At 37.4% G+C, this 24,373-nt stretch overlaps 2 long non-coding RNA genes across 2 annotated transcripts; one reads left to right on the top strand and one right to left on the bottom strand.

Moving 5' to 3' along the window:
* Positions 1 to 3,573: 3,573 nt before the first annotated feature.
* On the top strand, positions 3,574 to 12,858 carry LOC129650445 (uncharacterized). The gene is made up of 3 exons (XR_008713769.1): positions 3,574 to 5,277; positions 5,493 to 6,534; positions 10,980 to 12,858. It is a non-coding gene; the product is annotated as an uncharacterized LOC129650445 (long non-coding RNA).
* LOC129650444 (uncharacterized) lies at positions 12,858 to 20,329 on the bottom strand. The gene is made up of 4 exons (XR_008713768.1): positions 19,250 to 20,329; positions 18,520 to 18,653; positions 17,790 to 17,817; positions 12,858 to 14,781 (listed from the first exon to the last, which is right to left on the bottom strand). It is a non-coding gene; the product is annotated as an uncharacterized LOC129650444 (long non-coding RNA).
* Positions 20,330 to 24,373: the final 4,044 nt, after the last annotated feature.

The following is a 24,373-nucleotide window of genomic DNA, read 5'->3' as shown; positions in this document are numbered from 1 at the left end:
ATTAATTGGTAAAGTAGTAAAGATTTCGAAGATAATTTCCCTCTAATTTACCTTTGATTAAGAGTAGGTACCATCACAACCTAATTAATTAATTATATTTGGTAATCTATGATACCATATTTTTCTACCCAGTGATGAATAAAATAAAATTTCTCATGTTGACTTGTATAAACAAGCTATTCAACAGAACTTGAATAGCTTCCATTATAATTGAATTACCAGCACCCATCATATTATCATCTGCTTTTGATTATCTACCTGTACACTATCCATTTGGTACATTATCTAACATCTAGCACAGTGCCTGGCACATATTTCAATAAATATGCCGTTTTCTACTAGTGTGAATATCAGGCTTCACTGGTGGCTCAACAGTAAAGAATCTGCCTGCAACACGAGATGTGGGTTCAGTCCCTGGGTTGGGAAGATGCCCTGGAGAAAGAAATGGCAACCCACTCCAGTATTCTTACCTGGATTCCATGGTCAGAGGAGCCTGGCTACCATCCATGGATTTGCAAAGAGTCGGACATGACTTGGCGACTAAAAGACAACAACTAGTGTGTATACAGTGTATATATAGTGCACATAGAAAATTTCATTTATTCTCAGGAGAACTGCATTCATGACTTTGTTTTTCTCCCTGAATTTTTTTTCCTTGATTTATGTATCCACTCCTGTGGATAATCTATTACTTCCAGGCCAGTGTATCAACAGGAAAAGCTTTATCTAGTAAGAGATAGAAAAGACAGTCAGTGATTGGTTAATGAATTCTTCTGTTTGATTTCTCAGGCATTCTGTGTTATTAAATACCATTCCTCAGATTCTTTTCTATTTTCTGAATGTTCAGTGAAATTATTGATAGCTTATTATGTGCTAGGCACTGTGCTAAGTACTAGAGATGTAAATATGTCCACAATGAATTGGAAGAAAATAGAAATATAAAGAAATATTCATAAAATATTCCAGTAAATAATGATATATTCAAATTGTTATTGGGGTACAGAAGAAAATACATGTTATTATTTTAAATATTTTAGATACCTTCTATGGTATTTTTTACATTTTCTATAGTGTGTTAGTAATAGCCAATACTCATGAACTACAGCTGTGTTCAAGTCCCTGTATAGCTGTATGGCCTTGGCTCATACTAAATATGCATGAAAATGCAGCATGAAATTTGGTATCAAATGAGAACAGCTAGTGAAAAAGTATTGGGTAAAAACTGTGTAAGATTTCATTTTTACCTTCAAATTATTTTCCGTCTAATATGAATAAAAGCATAGCACATAAATAACTAAAATTCAAGATAGAATACAGTAGATTCCATAACAATTATATGGAAGTAAGAGAGTATCTTTGTTCATGGTATTTTATATTCTTTTTAAAACAATAATGTTTTAACTGGTTAATAGGTAGCTTTCCTAAAGAGTTTTAAAGGGCAGAGGTTGTTTGATGAGAAAGGAAAATTTTAAAAGTGGGGTAAAGGAAAAGCAATGTATGTGTTCAGGGAATAGAAAGATAGCAAGGCATGTGTTGAGAAAATTGAGTGTCTTCATTTTCCCTGGAGCATAGGAAAGTAATGAGATAGCCAGAAAAGTTGTTTGCGGATAGCTACCCTTCATCTGAAATTTTAGATTAAGAAATCTATGCATAATTTGGGAGGCATGTGGAAACCATTAAAAGTTTATATACAGAGAAGTGATGTAATCAAAGTTGTCCTTTAAGAAGATTGAAAAGGCAATGATGTAATAGGAATTATTGAAGAATAAATTTGGAAATATCAAGGAAGCTTTTATAATAGTAGAAACAGGAGATAAAGAGGATCTGATCTAGGGAGGTGGCAGTGGGATTCAGAAAAGGAGATAAAAAACATTCTCAGGGTGGAATCTAACAAACTGGGGTAGAGGAAAAGAACAAGGGCATCAGAGGCGAAAACAAGATCTCAAGCCTAAATGAGAGTAAGAGTGCGAGTGCCATTAGTAGGGTACACTGATGGAGGAATTGACTTTTGATTTTTTAAGCTGGGTTTGCCTACAGAGTATCTGAAAGTAGAGAGTCCAAGAAGTTGGAAATACAGATCTGGTCCTTTGAAGGAAAGCTGGAATTACAGATTTGGGATCCATCTACAATTAAGTTGTATAAATAGTTGATATGCCCAAAGGAAAAAGGTTTTGAAGAGAAATATTGCTGAGAGCAGACTGGAAGGAAACAGGTGAGAAGGGTGGGACATGTGGTAATGAATGTTGCATAGAGGTCTCAAGTTATGACTGAGGATAACTATTCAATTTAACAACTACAGAATATGACCTTCAGAATAGCTTTTTCAATGGCACAGAGCAAGGCATTGAGGAAAAAAACTAACACTTTTTGGCAGTTACAAGACAGGGGCTCCAAGGTGCTTTGAAGGGACTACAGAATTGAGTGAGGGTTGGTCAGTTTAAATTTAAGACTGAGTAGACTTTTACGACAATATGTTCATGAACCAAAAGGAGCCAGTTAAGAATGAGACTACGGGGATGGTCAGAGAAGGCAATGGCAACCCAGTCCAGTACTCTTGCCTGGAAAATCCCATGGACGGAGGAGCCTGGTAGGCTGCAGTCCATGGGGTCGGTACGAGTCGGACACAACTGAGTGACTTCACTTTCACTTTTCAGTTTCATGCATTGGAGAAGGAAATGGCAACCCACTCCAGTGTTCTTGCCTGGAGAATCCCATGGACGGGGGAGCCTGGTGGGCTGCCGTCTGTGGGGTCGCACAGAGTCAGACATGACTTAGCAGCAGCAGGGGAATGGTGGGCTTGCTTCAGAGCTCATCAATTAAGTATTTACTTTGTTGTTGTTGTTTAGTCGCTAAGTTGTGTCTGACTCTTGCATCCCCATACCCTGTCGCCTGCCAGGCTCCTCCGTCCATGAGCTTTCCCAGGAAAGAATACTGGAGTGGGTTGCCATCTCCTTCTCCAGGGGATCTTCCCAACCCAAGGGTACAACCCACATCTCCTGCATTGCAGGTGGATTCTTTACCACTGAGCCACCAGAGAAGCCCTAAAATCACCTGGGAGATTTATAAAAGAAAAAGTACCAACACCTGTGCCTCATCCAATACTAATTCATCAGAATCTGTGAAAAGTGGGGTCCAGAAATAAATATTTCTTAAACTCCCAAGGTGATGCTAATTGTGTAGCAGCCAACTTGGATACCAACTACCACTTGAAAAGAGAAACTCAATACATATGTCAAACAAATGGCATTTTGGTTGTTTTGAGTGGGACATTTTATAAAGTACACGGCAATTTGTCTTTAAGACAATATTCTGGCAAAATTTTTGCAGGATTGCTATCAGTTATGGAGTGTTTCCATCATTAAATTTATCACAAGTTACAGTGTATACTTCTGTACTATTTTACAATAAACATTTTTGTAACTTTTAATAAAAGATAAGAACATTCAATAATTACATTTTATAAGATAAATTTGCATTGCAGGCAGATTCTTTACCACTAAGCCACTTGGGAAGCTCTAGGTATTTATTTGTCATTGTGTAATTTGGTTTCCTTATCAACACTGTTTCATTCATAGTTTAATTCTAAATTAAGCTGGTTTCTATTAATGGAGTTATTGCCTTTTCCATATAACAGTTTAAGACTGTTAAAGCAGAACTCAAGGGCTTAAAAAAGGAATATAAAATGATTTTGTGATCAGACATTAGTAAACTTCAATGAAGAAATAATTCCTGAAGCAACAGACAGAAAGTGAACGATCCTCCAAAGTCTGTAAATTACTGAGGGATTGTCCTGGGGTAAAATTTTAATTGAGTTTAAAATGTTATTTACTTAAAGTTAACACTTCTAGTATGGTTTTTATGAAGTAGATACCCATATGTACTACTAGCAACCTTGTACTTAGATTTCTGCCTTTTGGAAAAGCACTATAGTAATACGTTTCAGGAGCCAGGAAAATGTTTATACCCACTGATTCCCAATATTGGATAATTTATCCTAAGAAAACAGTTTGAGAGAAGAATAAACTTTAAAAGATCTATACAGGTAGAACAGTAAGTGTAACAGGGAACCATGGAGTAACCCAGATGCATAGTTTCAGTGCCTAATATAAATACCCAAATGATAACACATCAATGGGATTACTATGTAGCCTTTTAAAAAGGTATAATTTGAATAACTGTAAAAACATTGAATATCTTGAACAAAGTTTAAGTACAAAGACAAAATAAAAATTTGTACACTCATTATAGCTAATGTGAATGTATATGGATAAATTAGAAAGTAGTAATTCCCAAATAAAACTGCTTGTGTTGGGATGGGGGAATATGGAAAAGTATGGATGGGTTTTCCCCCTAAATTTTATCTAACACACCATTTTTTTTATAATTAAAAAAAGGAAAAAATACTACTGCTTGGATTTGTGTTATATAATTTCCTGTTATAGAAGTAGGTTATAATAACATTTATTTTTTTGACATGTTCAACTGAATTGTGTTAATATACAACATCTCCTGGACATGGAGGTTTTGTTTTTTAATCTAGGACTCTTCACTATAATAGAACTTAACCAGGGAAGGCGGCTTTGTGAATCAAAATGACTGTGAGGCTGCAAGAAAACTTGTAAAATTGTAGTCAATTTTGATGATTTTTCCTTGCTTGATGATTTCCTTTCCTTTTGATGATTTTCCTAGCTTGATGTTTCCCTTGTTATACTTCTCATTCAAAAAATTTCAGAACTTTAGAAGTTTTATTAGTGACATCTATTCAAAAATTAGTTTTTTGATATGCGTATTACAAACTAAAATGTGAATTATTTTATTGTATAAATTATGGTATGCTCCCTACTCTGAACTGGTTAAGGAAGACATAATTTTCTCCTTGATACCTCACTGTACATAATACGTAGTGATTATACCATTTTATATAAAATTAATTTTTATAACTTTATTGAGATACAATTAGCATACAACTGCACATGATATATGGAATAAGTAAACAATCTGATTTTAGTACTTTGAAATTTGTTAAGATATGCTTTACGCACCAATATATCATCTAACTAGTATGTTATGTGTGGGCTCAAAAAGGATATGTATTATGCAGTTGTTGGGTGCAGTATTCTACAATGCACAATTAGATTGACTTTCTTCAAATCTACTATATCCTTAATTATTCTCTGTGCTTTTTTCTACCAGTTATTGAGACACAAAATGCTGAAATCTGACAGTGATTGTGGATTTGTCTACTTTTTAAAAATGTTTGTCAGTTCTACTTTTGAGGTACATACAAATTTAAAATTGCTTTCTATTCTTGGTGATTTTATTTTTACAAAGTGACTGTCACTAATATGTTTTTTTGCCTTAAAAGTATTTCATCCAATATTATATCTACATTAGTTTTTAAATAGATGTTTTCTAAACAGCATAGTACGCTGTTTTTAAAAATCCCAGTCTGACAAACTTTATTTCAGATTATTTTTCTCATTTTCTTTCAGTGACTGACTTCCTGACCTCTTCCTTTGTTTGGCCTTCAGTGCTTTTAAGAAGTCCGTCAACCTTTTAGCTTTTCAAACAGAAAAGTTTGTCTAAATAAGGTGGTTTATCATATCCCTGGAAAAGGAAAAATAAAAATTCTATTTTTTCTATTTCCTTAATGGACTTATAATTACCGTTTATAGTACAAAAAGTTGATTTCAGATACAGAGTTGATATTTTTTAAAATTTCTTTTTCCAATTTGTTAGTAAAATTTGTTCTTAAAAAAATTTTTTTTTAAATTGGTAAAAAATTTCTTTCCAATTTTGTGTTGGTTTCTGCTGTACAGTGGGGCTTCCCCGATTGCTCAATATCTGCCTGCTAATGCAGGAGTGTGAAGTGTGAAAGTTGCTCAGTTGTGTCTGACTCTTTGCCCACCCCATGGACTCCATGGAACACTCTAGGCCAGAATACTGGAGTGGATAGCCTTTCCCTTCTCCAGGGGATCTTCCCAACCCAGGGATTGAACCCAGGTCTCCCCCATTGCTTTTGAACTGTGGTGTTGGAGAAGACTCTTGAGAATCCCTTGGACTGCAAGGAGATCCAACCAGTCCATCCTAAAGCAGATCAGTCCTGGGTGTTCATTGGAAGGACTGATGTTGAAGCTGAAACTCCAATACTTTGGCCACCTGATGTGAAGAGTTGACTCATTGGAAAAGACCCTGATGCTGGGAAAGATTGAGGGCAGGAGGAGAAGGGGACGACAGAGGATGAGATGGTTGGATGGCATCACCAACTCAGTGGACATGGGTTTGGGTAGACTCTGGCAGTTGGTGATGGACAGGGAGGCCTGGCGTGCTGCGATTCTTGGGGTTGCAAAGAGTCGGACTGAAAAAAAGTGACTGAACTGAACTGAACTCCCCCATTGCAGGTGGATTCCTTACCAGCTGAGCCACAAGGGGCACAAGAATACTGGAGTGCATAGCCTATCCCTTCTCCAGGGGATCTTTCTGACCCAGGAATCAAACCGGGGTCTCTTGCATTGTGGGTGGATTCCTTACCAGGTGAGATATTAGGGAAGCGTGGGTTCAATCCCTGGGTCAGGAAGATCCCCTGGAGAAGGAAATGGCAACCCACTCCAGTCTTCTTTCCTGGAATATCCCATGGACAGATGAGCCTGATGGCCTATAGTCCATGTGGCTGCAAGGAATCAGACAGGGCTGAGCATGCACACTGCTCTACAACACTAATAACTCCTAATTATATATATCCCTTCCCTCCTGAGCCGCCCCCACTCTCCCCATTCCATCCCTCTAGGTCATCACAGAGCACCAGGCTGGGCTCCCTGTGTTATTTAGCAACTTCTCAGTAGCTATTTTACGCACGATAGTGTATATATGTCATTGCTACTTTCTCAGTCTGTCCCATCCTCAGCTTCCCTACTGTGTTCACAAGTCTGTTCTCTACTAGTTCATCAGTACCATTTTTCTTGACTGCATATATATGGCCTAATACACAATACTTGTTTTTTCTTTCTGACTTACTTCACTGTTTAAGAGGCTCTAGATTCATCTACCTCACTACCACTGACTCAGATTCATTCCTTTTTATGGCTGAGTAATATTCCATTGTATAAATGTACCACAACTTCTTTATCCATTCATCTGTTTCCATGTCCTGGCTATTGTAAATACTGCTGCAGTGAACTTTGGGGTACATGTGTCTTTCCGAATTGTGGTTTTTCTCAGTGTATGTGCTGAGTAGTGGGATTGCTGGGTCATATGGTAGATTTATTCCTAGTTTTTAAAGGAATCTCTATACTGTTTTCCATAATGGCTGTATCAGTTTACATTCCCACTAACAGTGCAGGAGGTTTCCCTTTTCTCTGCATCCTGTCCAGCATTTATTATTTGTATATTTTTTGATGATGGCCATTCTGATTGGTGTGAGGTCATGCCTCACTGTAGGTTTGATTTGCATTTCTCTAAGGACTGATGCTAAAGCTGAAACTCCAATACTTCGGCCACCTCATGCAAAGAATTGACTCATTGGAAGAGACTCTGATGCTGGGAGGGATTGGGGGCAATAGGAGGAGGGGACGACAGAGGGTGAGATGGCTGGATGGCATTACCAGCTCGATGGACATGAGTTTGAGTGAACTCCGAGAGTTGGTGATGGACAGGGAGGCCTGGCGTGCTGTGATGCATGGGGTCGTAAAGTGTCGACTGAGTGACTGAACTGAACTGAATAACGAGCAATGTTAAGCTGCGATTCATCGGGTCGCAAAGAGTTGGACATGACTGAGCAACTGAACTGAAGCATTCCTCATGTGTTTATTGACCACCTGTATGTGAGTTGACATTTTTAAATAACTCATTTAAGGGCCTGTCATTAAAGCAGGTATTGCTGGAGAAAAAAATAGCTAACAAATAGAGGTGAGGTTAGTCTTCTTTAACAGTGTGGTTCGTTTTGAGCCAGTGATTCTAATGTTACCAAACATAATGTTGTCTAGTTGCCTGATATTGAGACATTTTTGGTTTCTATGAAGAATTGTGCTACTCATACTATTTAACATCTAGACTTACATAAGAGAAAAGGGATTTTTGTTAATATTGTTTGGTCAGAACAGCAGGTTTTTTTCCTGCTTATTTCTAAATGTTATAATATCAGCCTTTAGTGCCTATATGATAACAAACAATATTACCATGGGATATTATGGTGAGTCAATTCTCCAATGACTTGAAAACTGCAGCCAGTCATGTTCACTATTCGGCTAAAAAGTAGAACAAAAACAGACAGACTTAGGGGAAGAGTGTGTGTGTGTGTATGTGTGTGTAATCATCACACACAAATATTCTTAACAGCCCCTTCCTCTAATTTGCCCATGAAGTCTGTGCTCTATCTTTTATCAAGAAGTTGCATCTACAGTCTCCCAAGTCAAAAGAAATAGAAGTAAAAATTAAAAATGAGACCTAATCAAACAAGCTTTTGCACAGCAAAAAAAAAAAAATAAGGAAATGAAAAGATAACCTATGAACTGGGAGAAAATATTTGTGAATGATGCAGCCAACAAGGGATTAATTTCAAAAACATATGGACAGCTCATATCAGTTCAGCTGCTCAGTCGTATCCGACTCTTTGTGACCCCATGGACTGCAGCACTCCACGCTTACCTGTCCATCACCAACTCCTGAAGCTTACTCAGACTCATGTCCACTGAGTCAGTGATGCCATCCAACCAACTCATCCTCTATCGTCCCCTTCTCCTCCCGCCTTCAATCTTTCCCAGCATCAGGGTCTTTTCCAATGAGTCAGTTCTTTGCATCAGGTGGCCAAAGTATTGGAGTTTCAGCTTCAGCATCAGTCCTTCCAATGAATATTCAGGACTGATTTCCTGTAGAATGGACTGGTTGGATCTCCTTGCAGTCCAAGGGACTCTCAAGAGTCTTCTCCAACACATAGTTCAAAAGCATCAATTCCTCTGTGCTCAGCTTTCTTTATAGTCCAACTCTCACATCTATACATGACTACTGGAAAAACCGTAGCTTTGACTAGATGGACTTTTGTTGGCAAAGTAATGTCTCTGCTTTTTAATATGCTGTCTAGGTTGGTCATAACTTTTCTTCCAAGGAGCAAGCGTCTTTTAATTTCATGACTTCAATCACCATCTGCAGTGATTTTGGAGCCCCCAAAAATAAAGTTTGTCACTGTTTCCATTGTTTCCCCATCTATTTGCCATGAAGTGATGGGACCAGATGCCATGATCTTAGTTTTCTGAATGTTGAGCTTTAAACCAACTTTTTCACTCTCCTCTTTACTTTCATCAAGAGGCTCTTTAGTTCTTCACTTTCTGCCCCAAGGATGGTGTAATCTGCATATCTGACATTACTGATATTTCTTCCGGCAATCTTGATTCCAGCTTGTGCTTCATCCAGTCCAGCGTTTCTCATAATGTACTCTGCATATGTTAAATAAGGAGGGTGACAGTATACAGCCTTGACATCCTCCTTTCCCGATTTGGAACCAGTCTGTTGTTCCATGTCCAGTTCTAACTGTTGCTTTTTGACCTGTATACAGATTTCTCAGGAGGCAGGTCAGATGGTCTGGTATTCCCTTCTCTTTAAGAATTTTCCACAGTTTATTGTGATCCACACAGTCAAAGGCTTTGGCATAGTCACTAAAGTGAAGTAGATGTTTTTCTGAAACTCTCTTGCTTTTTTGATGATCCAACGGATGTTGGCAGTTTGATTACTGGTTCCTCTGCTTTTTCTAAATCCAGCTTGAACATCTGGAAGTTCACGGTTCATGTACTTCTGAAGCCTGGCTTGTAGAATTTGAGCATTACTTTACTAGCGTGTGAGATGAGTACAATTGTGTGGTAGTTTGACCATTCTTTGGCATTGCCTTTCTTTGAGATTGGAATGAACACTGACCTTTTCCAGTCCTGTGGCCACTGCTGAGTTTTCCAAATTTGCTGGCATATTGAGTGCAGCACGTTCACAACATCATCTCTTAGGATTTGAAATAGCTCACCTGGAATCCATCACCTCCACTAGCTTTGTTCGTAGTGATGCTTCATAAGGCCCACTTGACTTCACATTACAGGATGTCTGGCTCTAGGTGAGTGATCACACCATCATGATTATCTGGGTCATGAAGATCTTTTTTGTATAGTTCTTCTGTGTATTCTTGCCACGTCTTCTTAATATCTCCTGCGTCTGTTAGGTCCGTACCATTTTTTTTTGTGCCCATCTTTGCATGAAATGTTCCCTTGACATCTCTGATTTTCTCGAAGAGATCTCTAGTCTTTCCCATTCTGTTGTTTCCCTCTATTTCTTCGCACTGATCACTGAGAAAGGCTTTCTTATCTCTCTTTGCTGTTCTTTGGAAGTGTCAGTTTAAATGGGTATATCTTTCCTTTTCTCTTTTGCCTTTTGCATCTTTTCTTTTCTCGGGTATTTGTAAGCCCTCCTCAAACAGCCATTTTGCCTTTTTGCATTTCTTTTTCTTGGGGAAGATCTTGATGGATGGTCTCCTGTACAATGTCACACACTTCCATCCATAGTTCTTCAGGCACAGTATCAGATCTAATCCTTTGAATCTATTTGTCACTTCTGCTGTATAATCATAAGGGATTTGATTTAGGTCACATCTGAATGGTCTAGTGGTTTTCCCTACTTTCTTCAATTTAAGTCTGAATTTGGCAATAAGGAGTTCATGATCTGAGCCACAGTCAGCTGCCGTTCTTGTTTTTGCTGACTGTATAGAGCTTCTCCATCTTTGGCTGCAAAGAATATAATCACTCTGATTTTGGTATTGACCATCTGGTGATGTCCATGTGTAGAGTCTTCTCTTGTGTTGATGGAAGAGAGTGTTTGCTATGACCAGTGCATTTCTTTGGCAAAACTCTTAGCCTTTGACCTGCTTTGTTTTGTATTTCAAGGTCAAATTTGCCTGTAACTCCAGGTATCTCTTGACTTCTTCTTTTTTTTTTTTTTTTGCATTCCAGTCCCCTATAATGAAAAGGACATCTACCTCAAACAAAAATGGTCAGAAGACCCAAATACATTTTCCCAAAGAAGACATACAGATGGCCACCAGGCACATGAACAGATGTTCAACATCACTAATTATTAGAGAATTGAAAATCAAAACTGCAATGAGGTATCACCTCACACCAGTGACAAAGGGCCACCATAAAAAAGTCAACAAATAATAAATACTGGAGAAGGTATGGAGAAAAGGGAACCCTTTTACACTGTTGGTGGGAATGTAAATTGTTGTAGCCATTATGGAGAACAGTATGGAGATTTCTCAAGAAAACTAAAAATATAGCTACTATATAGACCAACAATCTCAATCTTAGAGACATACTCAGAAAAGGTGAAAACTCTTAACGTGAAAAGGAACATGCACCCTGATATTCATAGCAGCACTATTTATAATAGTCAAGACATGGAAGCAACTTTAAGTGTCATTCACATGAATGGATAAAGATGTGTACATACAGGAATTATTATATTCTTCCATAAAAAAAGAATGAAGTAATGCTATTTATAGCAACATGGATGGACCTGTTATTGTTCAGTCTCACAGTCAAGTCTTACTCTTTGTGGCCCTGTGGACTACAGTACATCAGGCTTCCCTGTCCTTCACTATCTCCTGGAGTTTACTCAAATTCTTAGAGTCGATGATGCAATCCAACCATCTCATCCTCTGTCGCCCTCTTCTCCTCCTGCCCTCAATCTTTCCCAGCATCAGGGTCTTTTCCAATGGGTCAGCCCTTTGCATCAGGTGGCCAAAATATTGGAGTTTGAGCTTCAGCATCAGTCCTTCCAATGAACATTGATTTCCTTTAGGATTGACTGGTTTGATCTTGCTATCCAAGGGACTCTCCTGAGTCTTCTCCAGCACAGCAGTTCAAAAAGAAACAATATTCCAATACTTAAAACTGCTTTAGCCCTACTTTCCATTTTGGCATCAACTGCTGACTTATAAATAATCAATGAATGTCTTGAAATTGCAGTAACACTATGGCTATAGTACTTTTTAAACCACTTTCTTAACCTGTGCTATACGGAAAAAACATTTCCCTAATTTAGGATGATGTTAAATTGCAAGGTTCTTAAATTCAGATAGTTAATATCTGGGTTTTTGTTGTTTAGAATTTTTTGAATTGTTGATTCTTTGGACTAGCTGACCTTTCACTTTATTTCTACATGAATGACATTCATGACAGTTTTATAAATGAAACATTGAAAAAGAGGGCTACTTCTACATAGGGCAAGAAGATTTATGGCATAATACGATTTTTATCTTTCAAATGCTGGTACAAGCCCGTTTTTCTGCTGTAGTACTTACTGTGATATAAGTTTAGTATACATAAGCTGCACTCTACCACAAATCTCTTATCTTACTTGAAGCCTGGATATCCCAAGAACACAGGTAACCCTTGACATCTTGTTGACTAGCAGATATTTCGTCTTACACATTCCATGGATCTCAGAATTTGGAGGTGACTTTCTTATTCTTCGCTGCCCAAGCAATTTTTTCCTAACCTTTGTAAGCCAAAGCTCTTTTGAAGCTTATACCATAAGTATAATTTTTCCAAAAATTAAAAAAATTAAAACTCACTTATCTAAGAGCTCAACAAAGCTCAAGCCTAAGAAAATGAAGGAAATGACACCAAAGCACATCATACTGAAGATAGTCTAATCTAGTGCCAGAAAATTTTATAAGCAGCCAGAAAAAAAAAGACTCATTGCTTACAGAGAAAATAAGATGAGGTTGAAAGCAGATGTCTCATTATAAACAAAAGAGGTAAGAAGACAGTAGAGCTACATCTTAACTGAAAGAACAAAATGAATTGTCAATCTAGAATTCTATACTTAGCAAAAATTACTTTTAAAACTGAAGAAAAAAACATTTCACAGAGAAAAAGGGTGAAACAATTCATCACTAGAAGACATACTACAAGAAATGCTGAAGGAAGTTCTTTTATGCAGAAAGAAAATGATAGCCAATAGAAATATGGATATATATAAAGGAATTAAAAGCATAGATAGGGTAATAAACTCCATGGGTAAATATATCTGATTTTTTTCTTTTTTATATAAATCTCTATAAATGACATTGGTAAGTAATTTGTGGAACTTATTAAAAAGTATGACAAAACTTAGCAATGGATAAATGGAAATACACTTTTATAAGTTTCTTATACTTTATATTAACATATGAAATCATTTGAAGATAAACTGATAAATACTATATCCCCAAAGCAAATAAAATAACAAAACAAGATGTGGCTAATACAATCAATACAAGAGATAAAATCCTAAAAATATTCAGTTTATCCAAAATAAAGCAAAAAAAAGGAAACAAAGGACAGATGGGACAAAGGTGTTTTTTTTTTTTATTTTATTTTTAAACTTTACAGTATTGTATTGGTTCTGCCATATATCGAAATGAATCCACCACAGGCATACATGTGTTCCCCATCCTGAAGCCTCCTCCCTCCCCATACCATCCCTCTGGGTCGTCCCAGTGCACCAGCCCCAAGCATCCAGTATCGTGCATCGAATCTGGACTGGCGAGTCGTTTCATATATGATATTATACATATTTCAATGCCATTCTCCCAAATCATCCTACCCTCTCCCTCTCCCACAAAGTTCAAAAGACTGTTTAAAAAATAGAAAAAGATGGCAGACTTAAGCCTAACAATATAGGCAATCACATGCAAATGACCTAAATACCACAATGAAAAGACGGATCATATTTAATTCTTTCAAAAGGCAAAATCCAGCTATATGCTTCCTATAAGATACGTACTTAAAAAGATACAAAGAGAAATTGTACTACTTTGTACTAGTGCTAGTACTTTGTACTATCAGCGAACAAATGGAAATTGAAATTAAACGATACAAACTCCATGGGGATTTTAACTACCTTTTATTACCTGCTTAGTGGCTTTTTAGTACAGATAACCTTTCTTATTGAAACACTTTCTACTTATCAGAGATCAACAGAGAAAACAGAAACCATTCTAGGATTTCAAATAGAAATACAGGAATTGGGTACTTAGAAAATCATTGGAATGATTAAAGAGTGGACTTCAGGGAGCTAGTGGTATACCTTCGGTTCTGAAAGCTACTACCCCAGGTCTCACAAAGCTACAGGAAATCCCTACCAAAGTTACATCTGTTTCATAGCCCAAAAGTGAATCATACACTAACAAACACAATTGTAGGAAACATAGCCTGTGCTTTTCAAGCCTCCATGCAAGCCTTCTGAGTCTCACAATGGAGGAACCTAAATTATACCCAGAACCCTTGTATAAAGGGCCTCTTGAATACAGGATCTCTAGTTTCCATCTTCTGAGTAACATATTTGAGCACAGAGGGGCTTGAGAATAGATGCTGATCACAAACTGACAGTATGCTGTAGCAGGTTGACTTGTGTCCTTCCTAAAGATACTTTCAAGTCCTAACCCCCAATACTTGTGAATGTGGCCTTATTTGGAGTAAGGATCTTTGAAGATCAAATTAAGATGACTCATACTATAGAGTGGGCCCTAAATCCAATGACTGATACCTTTATGAGAGAAAACAGAGGGAAATGAACATATAGGGAAGAAGGCCACATGGCAATAGAGACAAGAGATTGGGATGATGCCAGGTATAAGCCAAGGAACACCAAGGATTGCCAGGAAAAAAACAGAAGCTGGAAGAGGCAAAGAAGGATTCTTCCCAAGAGCCTCCATGGAAGCATGACTCCGCCAACACTTTGATTTCAGACTTCTAGCATCCAGAACTGTGAAAGAATACATGTATGTTACTTTAAGCCACCAATTTGTAGCAACTTGTTATGACAGCCTTAGGAAATTAATACATCAGCTTCTACATCATCAAACTAATTTTCTTCCTACTTTACTTGCTACTCCTATGGTCTCCTTTGTAGGATCTTCCTTTCTGACCTGTAAATATTGTAGTGCTCCATGACTTAGTTCTGGCTGTCCACCTCTCTCTACATTATCAGCCTAGGTGAGTTCATCCACTGTTGTTTAGTCATTAAATTGTGTCCAACTCTTTTGTGACCCCATGGATTGTAGCCTGCCAAGCTCCTCTGTCCATGGGATATTCGAGGCAAGAATACTGGAGTGGGTTGCCATTTCCTTCTTCAGGGGATCTTCCTGACCCAGGGATTGAACCTGTGTATCCTGCATTGGCAGGTGGATTCTTTACCACTGAGTCACCTGGGAAGCCCCAAGTTAATCCATTCACTTCAGTTCAGTCGTGTCTGACTCTTTGCAACCCCATGAATTGCAGCATGCCAGGCCTCCCATTACCATGCTTAAAATACTAGCAATATGTTGATAATCTCTCAAATTTATATTTCCAAACCTGATTTCCCCCAGGTTGGATATAGATTACATATCCAACTGCTTTATCCTCACTTGGATAATTAAGAGACATCTCAAAACTCATTTTATCCCCTCCCCTCCCAACTTTTCCTCTCTCAATAAATGATACTAATATCCCCATGCAGCTGCTTAAGTCAAAAATCGATCATCATTGGATCTTTCCCTCTCTGTCATTCCATCCTTTAGGAAGTCCTCTCAAGTTTTCCTCCAAATGTATCTCAGGTTTGCTCATATCTCTCCAGCTCCATTGCCAACATCCTGTTCCAAGTCATTGTTATCTCTATGTTGGGCTAGTGTTATCCTTCTAATTGGTCTTCTTGCTTTTGCTCATTACCCACACTATTCATTTACATACAACCAGGGCAAATTTTTAAAAAAATATAAATCAGGCCATGTCACTCTGCATAAAGTCATTCATTGACTGTGCATTGCCTGGAAAATAAAATTCAAACCTACCTCTGTGGCATATAAGATCCTGTATGTATGGGCTGCCCTCTGTCTACTTCTCCCATCTTCTTGGACTATAGTGCTCCAGCTCCACTGGCTTCTTTTTTTTTTTTTTTTTGATGCCTGAACACACTAAGCTCTTCCGTACTTCAGGCAGGCCTTTGCACTTTACCGTGGACCAAAAGTTTGTGTCTCTCCCATCCTGCAAGATTTATATTTTGAAACCTAATCCCCAGTGTGATGGTATTTGGGGGTAGGACCTTTGGGTAGTGATTAGGTCATAAGGTTGGAATCCTCATGAATAGGATTAGTGCCCTTAAAAGAGTCACAAGAGAGTTTGCTTCCCCTCTGTGCTGCCATGTAGGACACAGTGAGAATGCCGTCTTTGAACCAGAAAGTCTTCACCAGATGCTGAATCTACCAGCACATTAATCTTGGACTTCTTAGTTTCTAGTACTATAAGAAATAAATTTCTGTTGTTAAGTCACCCAATCTATGATATTTTTCTCATAACAGCCCAAATAGACTAAGACACGCTTGACGCTCTCTCTCCTTACAATACTCTTTCCTCAATTCTTAATAGATAACTCCTCATACTTCAGGTCTCAGTTCAAATGTCATCTTCTTCGAGAGGGCTTTTCTTCACTATTCTGTTCTAAGTAACTTATTAGTTACTCCCTACTACATCTTCACGAAAGAAATTTTGGCACTTATTTGAAATTATCTTATTTATAGGTTCTTAATTGTGTTACTAGAATGTAAGTTCTGTGAGAGCTAAGATCATGCCTTTTGGTAATACTGTATCCACAGTACTCTGCCTGTGGCATGTTGTGGATTCTTGATGGAAATATCTTAATAAATGATGAATGAATCCAGCAAATCTTTAGGTCATGAAACATTCTAGATTCTCACAGTGAGAAATGAGTACACTTTGAGGCTAATTTAAAATCTTCGTCATTTAAAAAAGAAACCATCATAGCCAAGTGTTCATGGTCTAGCATCCAGTGGAACCAGAGAATATTAAAGGGTGAATAAATCTTAAGAATATATGCAATCTACTCAATTTACAGCTGAGGAAATGGAGACCCAAAGTTATATCATGTGTATTGATATAAATATCTGGAATATTCCCCCTTTGGAGGACCTCTTTCTGTGCAAACAAATGCCACTTTTAACAAAGACTATCTTTCCCTCTGGGCTTACCTGGTAACTCAGTGACAAAGAACCTGCCTGCCAACGCAGGAGATGTGGGTTCCATCCCTGGGTCAGGAAGATCCCTTGGAGAAGGAAATGGCAACCCACTCCAGTATGCTTGCCTGGAAGAATCCCATGGACAGAGGAACATGGTAGGCTACAGTCTATGGGGTTGCAGAAGAGTTGGACATGACTTAGCAACCAAAAAACAACAATTTGTTGCTTTGCTCACTATGTTAGCCCCCAAAATGCTGTATGCTTTAATAATTTAATAAGCAAGAAAATGCTTAAATTAAAAGTGGTTTGAATTCAGGAAAACATGCTGTCTTAGGCACATAAAAGTTTGAGTGGCCAACTACACAGACATGGTCAAGCCCATAAATATAGTGGCTCTCACTATGAGTTCTTAATACAGTACATCCAGTTAGCCTGAAATAGAGGAGTCTATGGCCCTCTTCTGGGCAACTTGAATTAAAAAGTCACATAGTTTGGTACATATTATATATGCTCTAACTCAGTGATTAAACTGTCCCTCCCTGACTTCCTCAGATGCTCCTTCCTTACCCCTAAGTTGATGGAATATTACCTTTCCTCCAGCATATCCCACCATCAGATTGTACTATATCTACCTAGAGTGATGAGAGCTTTCCTTCCCTTTACCCTGGGCTAGGGACCTTCATCTTGACTACCCACTGAGAAGACAGAATACAAGTTTGTTGCTTATGGATAAATTTATATTCTCTATGAAATGACTCACCAGAAGAATGAAAAGGATCTCCTCTCACCTGTGGAACCACAATATTATTAGTTGTTAATTAGAATAAACTGTGACTTACAGAAGATCTTTCAGTGACCAAATATTGGAACTAGGTACTAGAATTCTGAATGCAGTTCCATTCCATTATATCTTTCTCAAACTGGTTTGCAGATCAGCTGCATTAGACTTAATCGGTGGTACTTGTAAAATGTGTCATTTTGATCTTTACTCCAACCATGATGAACCAACACTTTCGGGTCTGGATATCTAAAAATTTTAAAAACTTCCTTGAGAAATGTTTATGCATGTTAAAATGTGATAATCACTACACTACTACTGTTTTTTATGATATCTACATTAAAATAATCACTTCCATTGGCAAAGTACTTCTCAAGTATCATTAAGTTCACAAAACTTCAATTTCCCCTGTAAAATTCACCTTGATTTCTTTATCTTTAAATTAAAAGTTTTACTAGATAATGTTTTAAGTTCTAAGGTTAAATGTTGTTCTTCCCAGAACTCTTGAAACTACAGAATGCACATTTAGTATTCAAACAATAACTATTGAGATTTACTTATATTAAATGATTGGAATTACCCTTATCACATGATTGAAAGTCATGTCAAAGTTTAAAGAATAAACTATTTACAAAACTATCAGCTGTCCACAGATGTATCAGCTTCACATAAAACTTCCTTGGATGAAGTAAACTACTGTCACAAATAGTACCATTTGTTGTAACACCTCTGGAGTAATGAACTTCATGTAGAACCTATTTCAAAGGAGTCTCATTTGAGCTAGAATTGCTGTCAATGGGATGGGGCACTGTGAATAAGATGAACTCCAACTGAAGAACGACATTCCTAATATACAAAGGAGAAGAAAGATTTAAAATTATATAAAGGAAATATTTCAAAAATAAGTTATCACAAATACTGTCTTGTAATAACTGCCTTTTTTTTTTTTTTTTGCTTTCAGAAATTGACCTATTGTACCTTGTGGGAAAAAACTGTCAAGTAGCTCTAGTCTGACTTTTTAAAAGTGATATTTATCACATAAAAATAAAGCACTTTACTAATGTCACCAAGATTATCTGAGAGAACATCGGGTATTGAATTTCCAGCAGTCACAGCAACTCAAAACAGAAAAGTGTGGTTGATCTAGATCAAAAGAGCAAAATGAAATTCAAGTGCAGGAGTATTTGTACTAATTTTCAAGCAAATTTAACCTCCTACAGCAAGGAGAACAAAGCTGGATATAATCTGTCAGTTCTTTTAAATGTCCTACAAACCTGTCAGTTTATTTAATGATAAATATATATTAGATCATGAAAATTTTTTCTTCTCACTTCTAAGTAACAGTTGGAACTCAAAACTCATGTGAACTAATCAGCATTAACAACAACCAACATCCAATAAAAAAAATCACTAGTCATGCTTAGGAAGCAGCAAAATGTTACCCATAACTAAGTGGAAAATCAGTCAACAGAAGCAGATTCAGAATTGCAGAGTTAATGGCAACAAGGATGTTAAAACAGCTCTGATAAATAAGATAAAAGAGAAACATCTTAATAGTAGTTGCAGGGTAAAAGAAATTACTTAACAGCTGAGTAAAGTTAAGAATTTACACAGACTTCTTGTCAGAAATATACAAGCCAGAAGACAATAGCATGATATCTTTGAAATGTGAAAGGAGAAAAGAAACTGTCAATCCAGAATTCTACAACCAATGAAATATCATTCAAAGATAGCTGAGATACAGGAACAAAAGCTCAGGGAATTCATCACCAACAGGTGTGCACTACAAAGTAATGTGAACAAAATCCCCTCTGCAGAAAGAAAATACCACCAGACAGAAATCTAGAGCTACACAAAGGAATGATGAGCAGCACCAAAATGGAAATATTGGGTAAATAAATATTTTTCTTCATGTTCTGATTTTTTAAAAATGATAATTCACTAAGTATAAATCTAATAAAGCATTGTAGGGCTTATTATATATATAACATAGAACAGCATTGCCTTGCACAAAGGACAAGAGAGGAGAATGAAGTAAACACTTCCCAAGATTCCTACATCCTGTACGAAGTGGCATATATTTGAAGTTAGACCATGATAAATTAAAATTCAGGGTTTCTTAATCTTGGCACTACTTACTTTGGAGACTGGATAATCATTTCTTGTTGGGGGAGAGGGGCACTATCCCATGTATGGTAGGAGTTTCAGCAGCATCCTTGGTCTCTAATTATTAGCTGCTAATAGCAGCCCTACCCCCATCAACACCCCAATTGTAATAACCAAAAATGTCTTTGGACATTGCCCAAATGTCCCCTGAGGGGCAAAATCACCCCTGAGGTTGAAAAAACAATGCCTTATAGCAACCACAAAAAGAGGGGAAAATTATACATATATGAAGCCGGGGTGGAGATCAAATAGATACTAAAAAATACTCCAAAATAAGGCAGGAAAAGAGGATAAAAGCAACAAAGAATAGATGAAACAAACAGAAAACAATATAAAATGGAAGACTTAAAACCTAAACCAACCAACCAAAAAAAAAAACCTCTAAACACATTGATAAGTGCATTAAATGCAAATATTAAACAAATACTCCAAATGACAGGCAGAGATTGTCAGACTAGATTGAAAAAAGCAATAGCAATAGCATGTTTAAAAAAACATTCTAGCTACAAGAACTCTCACTTTAAAGACACAGATAAACTAAAAAAACAGAGTAAGATATAATATGTAAACAATCATCCTAATAAAGCTTAAACACCTAATAGTAACATATATGATGCAGTCATATCCATTCTGTCTACTCCTAGGTAGAAAAACATGCCAACACAAAGATATGTACATGAGTTCATAGCAGCTTTATTTAGAATAGCCACAGGCCGGAAGCTACAATACATAAAAGTCTATCAAAAGTTGAATGGAAACACAAATTGGAGTATATCCATACAATGGAATACTGAAAGAAACCACTAATATGTACAATACAGAAGAACTATAAAATAATATTCCTGAATAAAACAAACCAGACACAAAAGAATACATACTGATTCAATTTATATGAAACTCTAGAAAAGATTAATCTTATAACGACAATCAAGACATCAGTATTTTCCTGGGGCCATGGTTGGAGGTATGGATTGACTGGAAAATGATAAAAGGGAATTTTCAGACCGCAATGGCAGCCCACTCCAGTACTCTTGCCTGGAAAATCCCATGGACAGAGGAGCCTGGTAGGCTCCAGTCCATGGGGTCGCTAAGAGTCGGACACGACTGAGCGACTTCACTTCCACTTTTCCCTTTCAGGCACGGGAGAAGGAAATGGCAACCTACTCCAGTGTTCTTGCCTGGAAAATCCCAGGGACGGGGGAGCCTGGTGGGCTGCCGTCTCTGGGGTCACACAGAGTCGGACACAACTGAAGCGACTTAGCAGCAGCAGCAGCAGAATGCTTTGTATCTTGATTGTGATAGTGGTAACATAGATGAATACGTTATTACGGTTCATGGAATTGTGCACTTAAAATAGAGTGTGCTTTATAAATGTGTAATTATATCTCCAAAAAATGGATTTAAAAAATTCTTGCCACACATTTTGTTCAGTCACTAAGTCATGTCCAACTCTTTGCGATGCCGTAGACTGCAGCATGCCAGGCTCTCCATCCTCCGTTACTGGAGTTTGCTTAAATTCATGTCCATTGAGTCAATGATGCTATCTAACTATCTCATCCTCTGCTGCCCCCTTCTTTTGCCTTCAATCTTTCCCAGCATCAGGGTCTTTTCCAGTGAGTTGGCTCTTCGCATCCGGTGGCCAAATTACTGGAGCTTCAGCTTCAGCATCAATCCTTCCAATGAATACTCATTGTTGATTTCCTTTAGGATTGACTGGTTTGACCTTGTTGATTCCAAGTGACTCTCAAGAGTCTTCTCCAGCATCACAGTTTGAAAGTATCAGTTCTTTAGCACCCAGCCTTCTTTATGGTCCAACTCTCACATCTGTACATGACTACTGGAAAAACCATAGATAGCTTTGACTACATGGACCTTTGTGAGCAAACTGATGTCTCTGCTTTTTTGACATGCTGTCTAGGTTTGTCATAGCTTTCCTTCCAAGGAGCAAGCATCTTTCAATTTCATGGCTACAATCACCATCCACAGTGATTTTGGAGCCCAAGAAAATACAATCTGTTACTGCTTCCACTTTTTCTCCTTCTATTTGCCATGAAGTGATGGGCTGGATGCCATGATCTTAGGGTTTTTTTTCATGTTGAATTTCAAGACATCTTTTTTACTCTCCTTTTTGACCCTCATCAGCAGGCTCTTTAGTTCCCTTCATTTTCTGCCATTAGAGTGGTATCAGCTGCATATTTGAGGTTGTTGATATTTCTCTTGGAAATCTTCATTCCAGCTTGTGATTCATCCAGCCCAGCATTTTGCATGATGTACTTACTCTGCAAAGAAAAATAAGCAGGGTGACAATACACAGCCTTGCCATACTCCTTTCCCAATTTAGAACCAATCAGTTGTTCCATGACCAGTTCTAATTGTTGCATCTTGACCCACATACAAGTTTCTCAGGAGACAGGTAGGGTGGTCTGGTATTCTTTCTTTTTAAGAATTTTCCAGTTTGTTGTGACCCACACAGTCAAAGGCTTTAGTGTAGTCGATGAAGAAGAAGTAGATGTTTTTCTGGAACTCTCTTTCTTTCTCCATCATCTAATCAATGTTGGCAATTTGATCTCTGGTTTCCCTGCCTTTTCTAAACACAGATTGTACATCTGGTTCATGTACTGCTGAAGCCTAGGATTTTGAGTATAATCCTGCTAGCATGTGAAATGAGTGCAATTGTATGGTAGTTTGAACATTCTTTGGCATTGCCCTTCCATACATATTCCATGTTCAAAAAAGATCAAGTCAAGCAAAGAAAACAACTAAAAGTCATCTTCAGTCAAACATAAAACAATTTATATTTTATTCTTATAAATCCCATTAAATAATTAAAATTTAAAAGATAGTGCATAACATAAAAACTTTAAAAATATCATTTAAGATAATATAGCACTAATCCCAAAACAGGTGTGCAATACTATGGTTAACAAGAAAAGTATATAAGTTTACTGAGAGACAGTAATGATCTAGACAGATAAGCAATGTTCCTGGAGTAGGAGGTCTAATGTTTTAAATATTTTAATTCTCTCCAAATGGATTTATAGATTTAAAGCAACCTCAGTTATCCTCAACAGAATATTTACTTTGTTCTGTGGTACTTGACCAGCTGAAGGAAGGGCCAAGAAAAGCCAAGACACTCTTGAAGATGAAAAGTTATTTTGGAAGATTTGTTCTTCCAGCTACCAAGAACTCTTACAACATTACATTAACTACAACAATGACACTGCCTCAGAAGTAGACAGACAGGTAAACTGATAGAATGAAAAGTTTATTTAGAGAACACTTGTATCAATATTTGGTTTAGGGGAAGAGTGGCACTATGGCTCAGTTGGGAAAGGACTATCTTTTCAGTATGTTGTCCTGGTACAATTGTGCAAAAAATGTTTACCTCATACCATGCAAAAAAATTAATTACAGATAGACTGAAGAGCTACTTGTGAACAGCAAACCCTAAAGCTTTTAGGAAATAACAGTCATGAGTTGCATAGTAGCCCTCCAAAAGATATATTCATCTGAAACCCCACAATGTAAATTTACTTTGAAAAAGTCTTTGTAGATGTTTTTAAAATAAAGCTCTTGAGATGAGATTATCCTGGATTAGGTGGGTCTGAAATCCAATGATGAGTATCTTCATAACAGAAAAAACAAACAAACAAACAAGACACACAGGAGAAACAAAGAGAGAAGGCCATGTGACTAGAGACGGAGACTGGGGTCATGTAACTACAGCCCAGGAAGGCCCAGAGTTGCTGGCAGCCAGCAGAACTCTCAGCAGGAGAGTCAGAGCCTCCAGAAGGAAGTGACACTCCTGATATCTCAATTTCAGACTGCTGGCCCCAAGAATGGTAGCGGAACACATTTCTGTTGTTTTAAGCCATGAGGTCTGTGGTAATTTTTGTGGCAGCTGTAGGAACTAATAACATAAGAGAATATCTTCCTGAAAAAGCACTAACTATAAAGGAAAAGATTAACTATCTTAAAACTATAAGAACCTCTTTTCATGAACATATTCTATGAAAGAATAAAAAGGCAAGCAACAGAGGGGGGAAAGCTTTTTGAATATATAGCTGACAAAAGAACAAAGCTGAAAAATGGGCAAAAAACTTGAACAGACACTTTACAAAGGAGGAAATCCAAATGGCTGGTAAACATAAATAAAGGTGATCAGCTTTATTAATAAAGGAAATAAACATTGAAACCAAAACAAAATACCATTACACACCCATCAGACTGTTAAAATCAGACAGAAACTCCCATATCAGGCTCTTTACAAAAAGAGAAATCCAAAATGGCCAATAAAAATATGAAAATGGGTTGTCTCATTTAAATTCAAACCACAATGAGAAACTATCCCTGTAACCAAAATAGCAAAAATTTAGCGACTTAGCAGCAGCAGCAGCAGC

The sequence above is a fragment of the Bubalus kerabau genome, chromosome 4, assembly GCF_029407905.1.
Source record: "Bubalus kerabau isolate K-KA32 ecotype Philippines breed swamp buffalo chromosome 4, PCC_UOA_SB_1v2, whole genome shotgun sequence".
Taxonomy (NCBI): Eukaryota; Metazoa; Chordata; class Mammalia; order Artiodactyla; family Bovidae; genus Bubalus; species Bubalus kerabau.
Note: the sequence above shows the minus strand (reverse complement) of the source record. Positions and strands in the feature narration are given on the sequence as shown.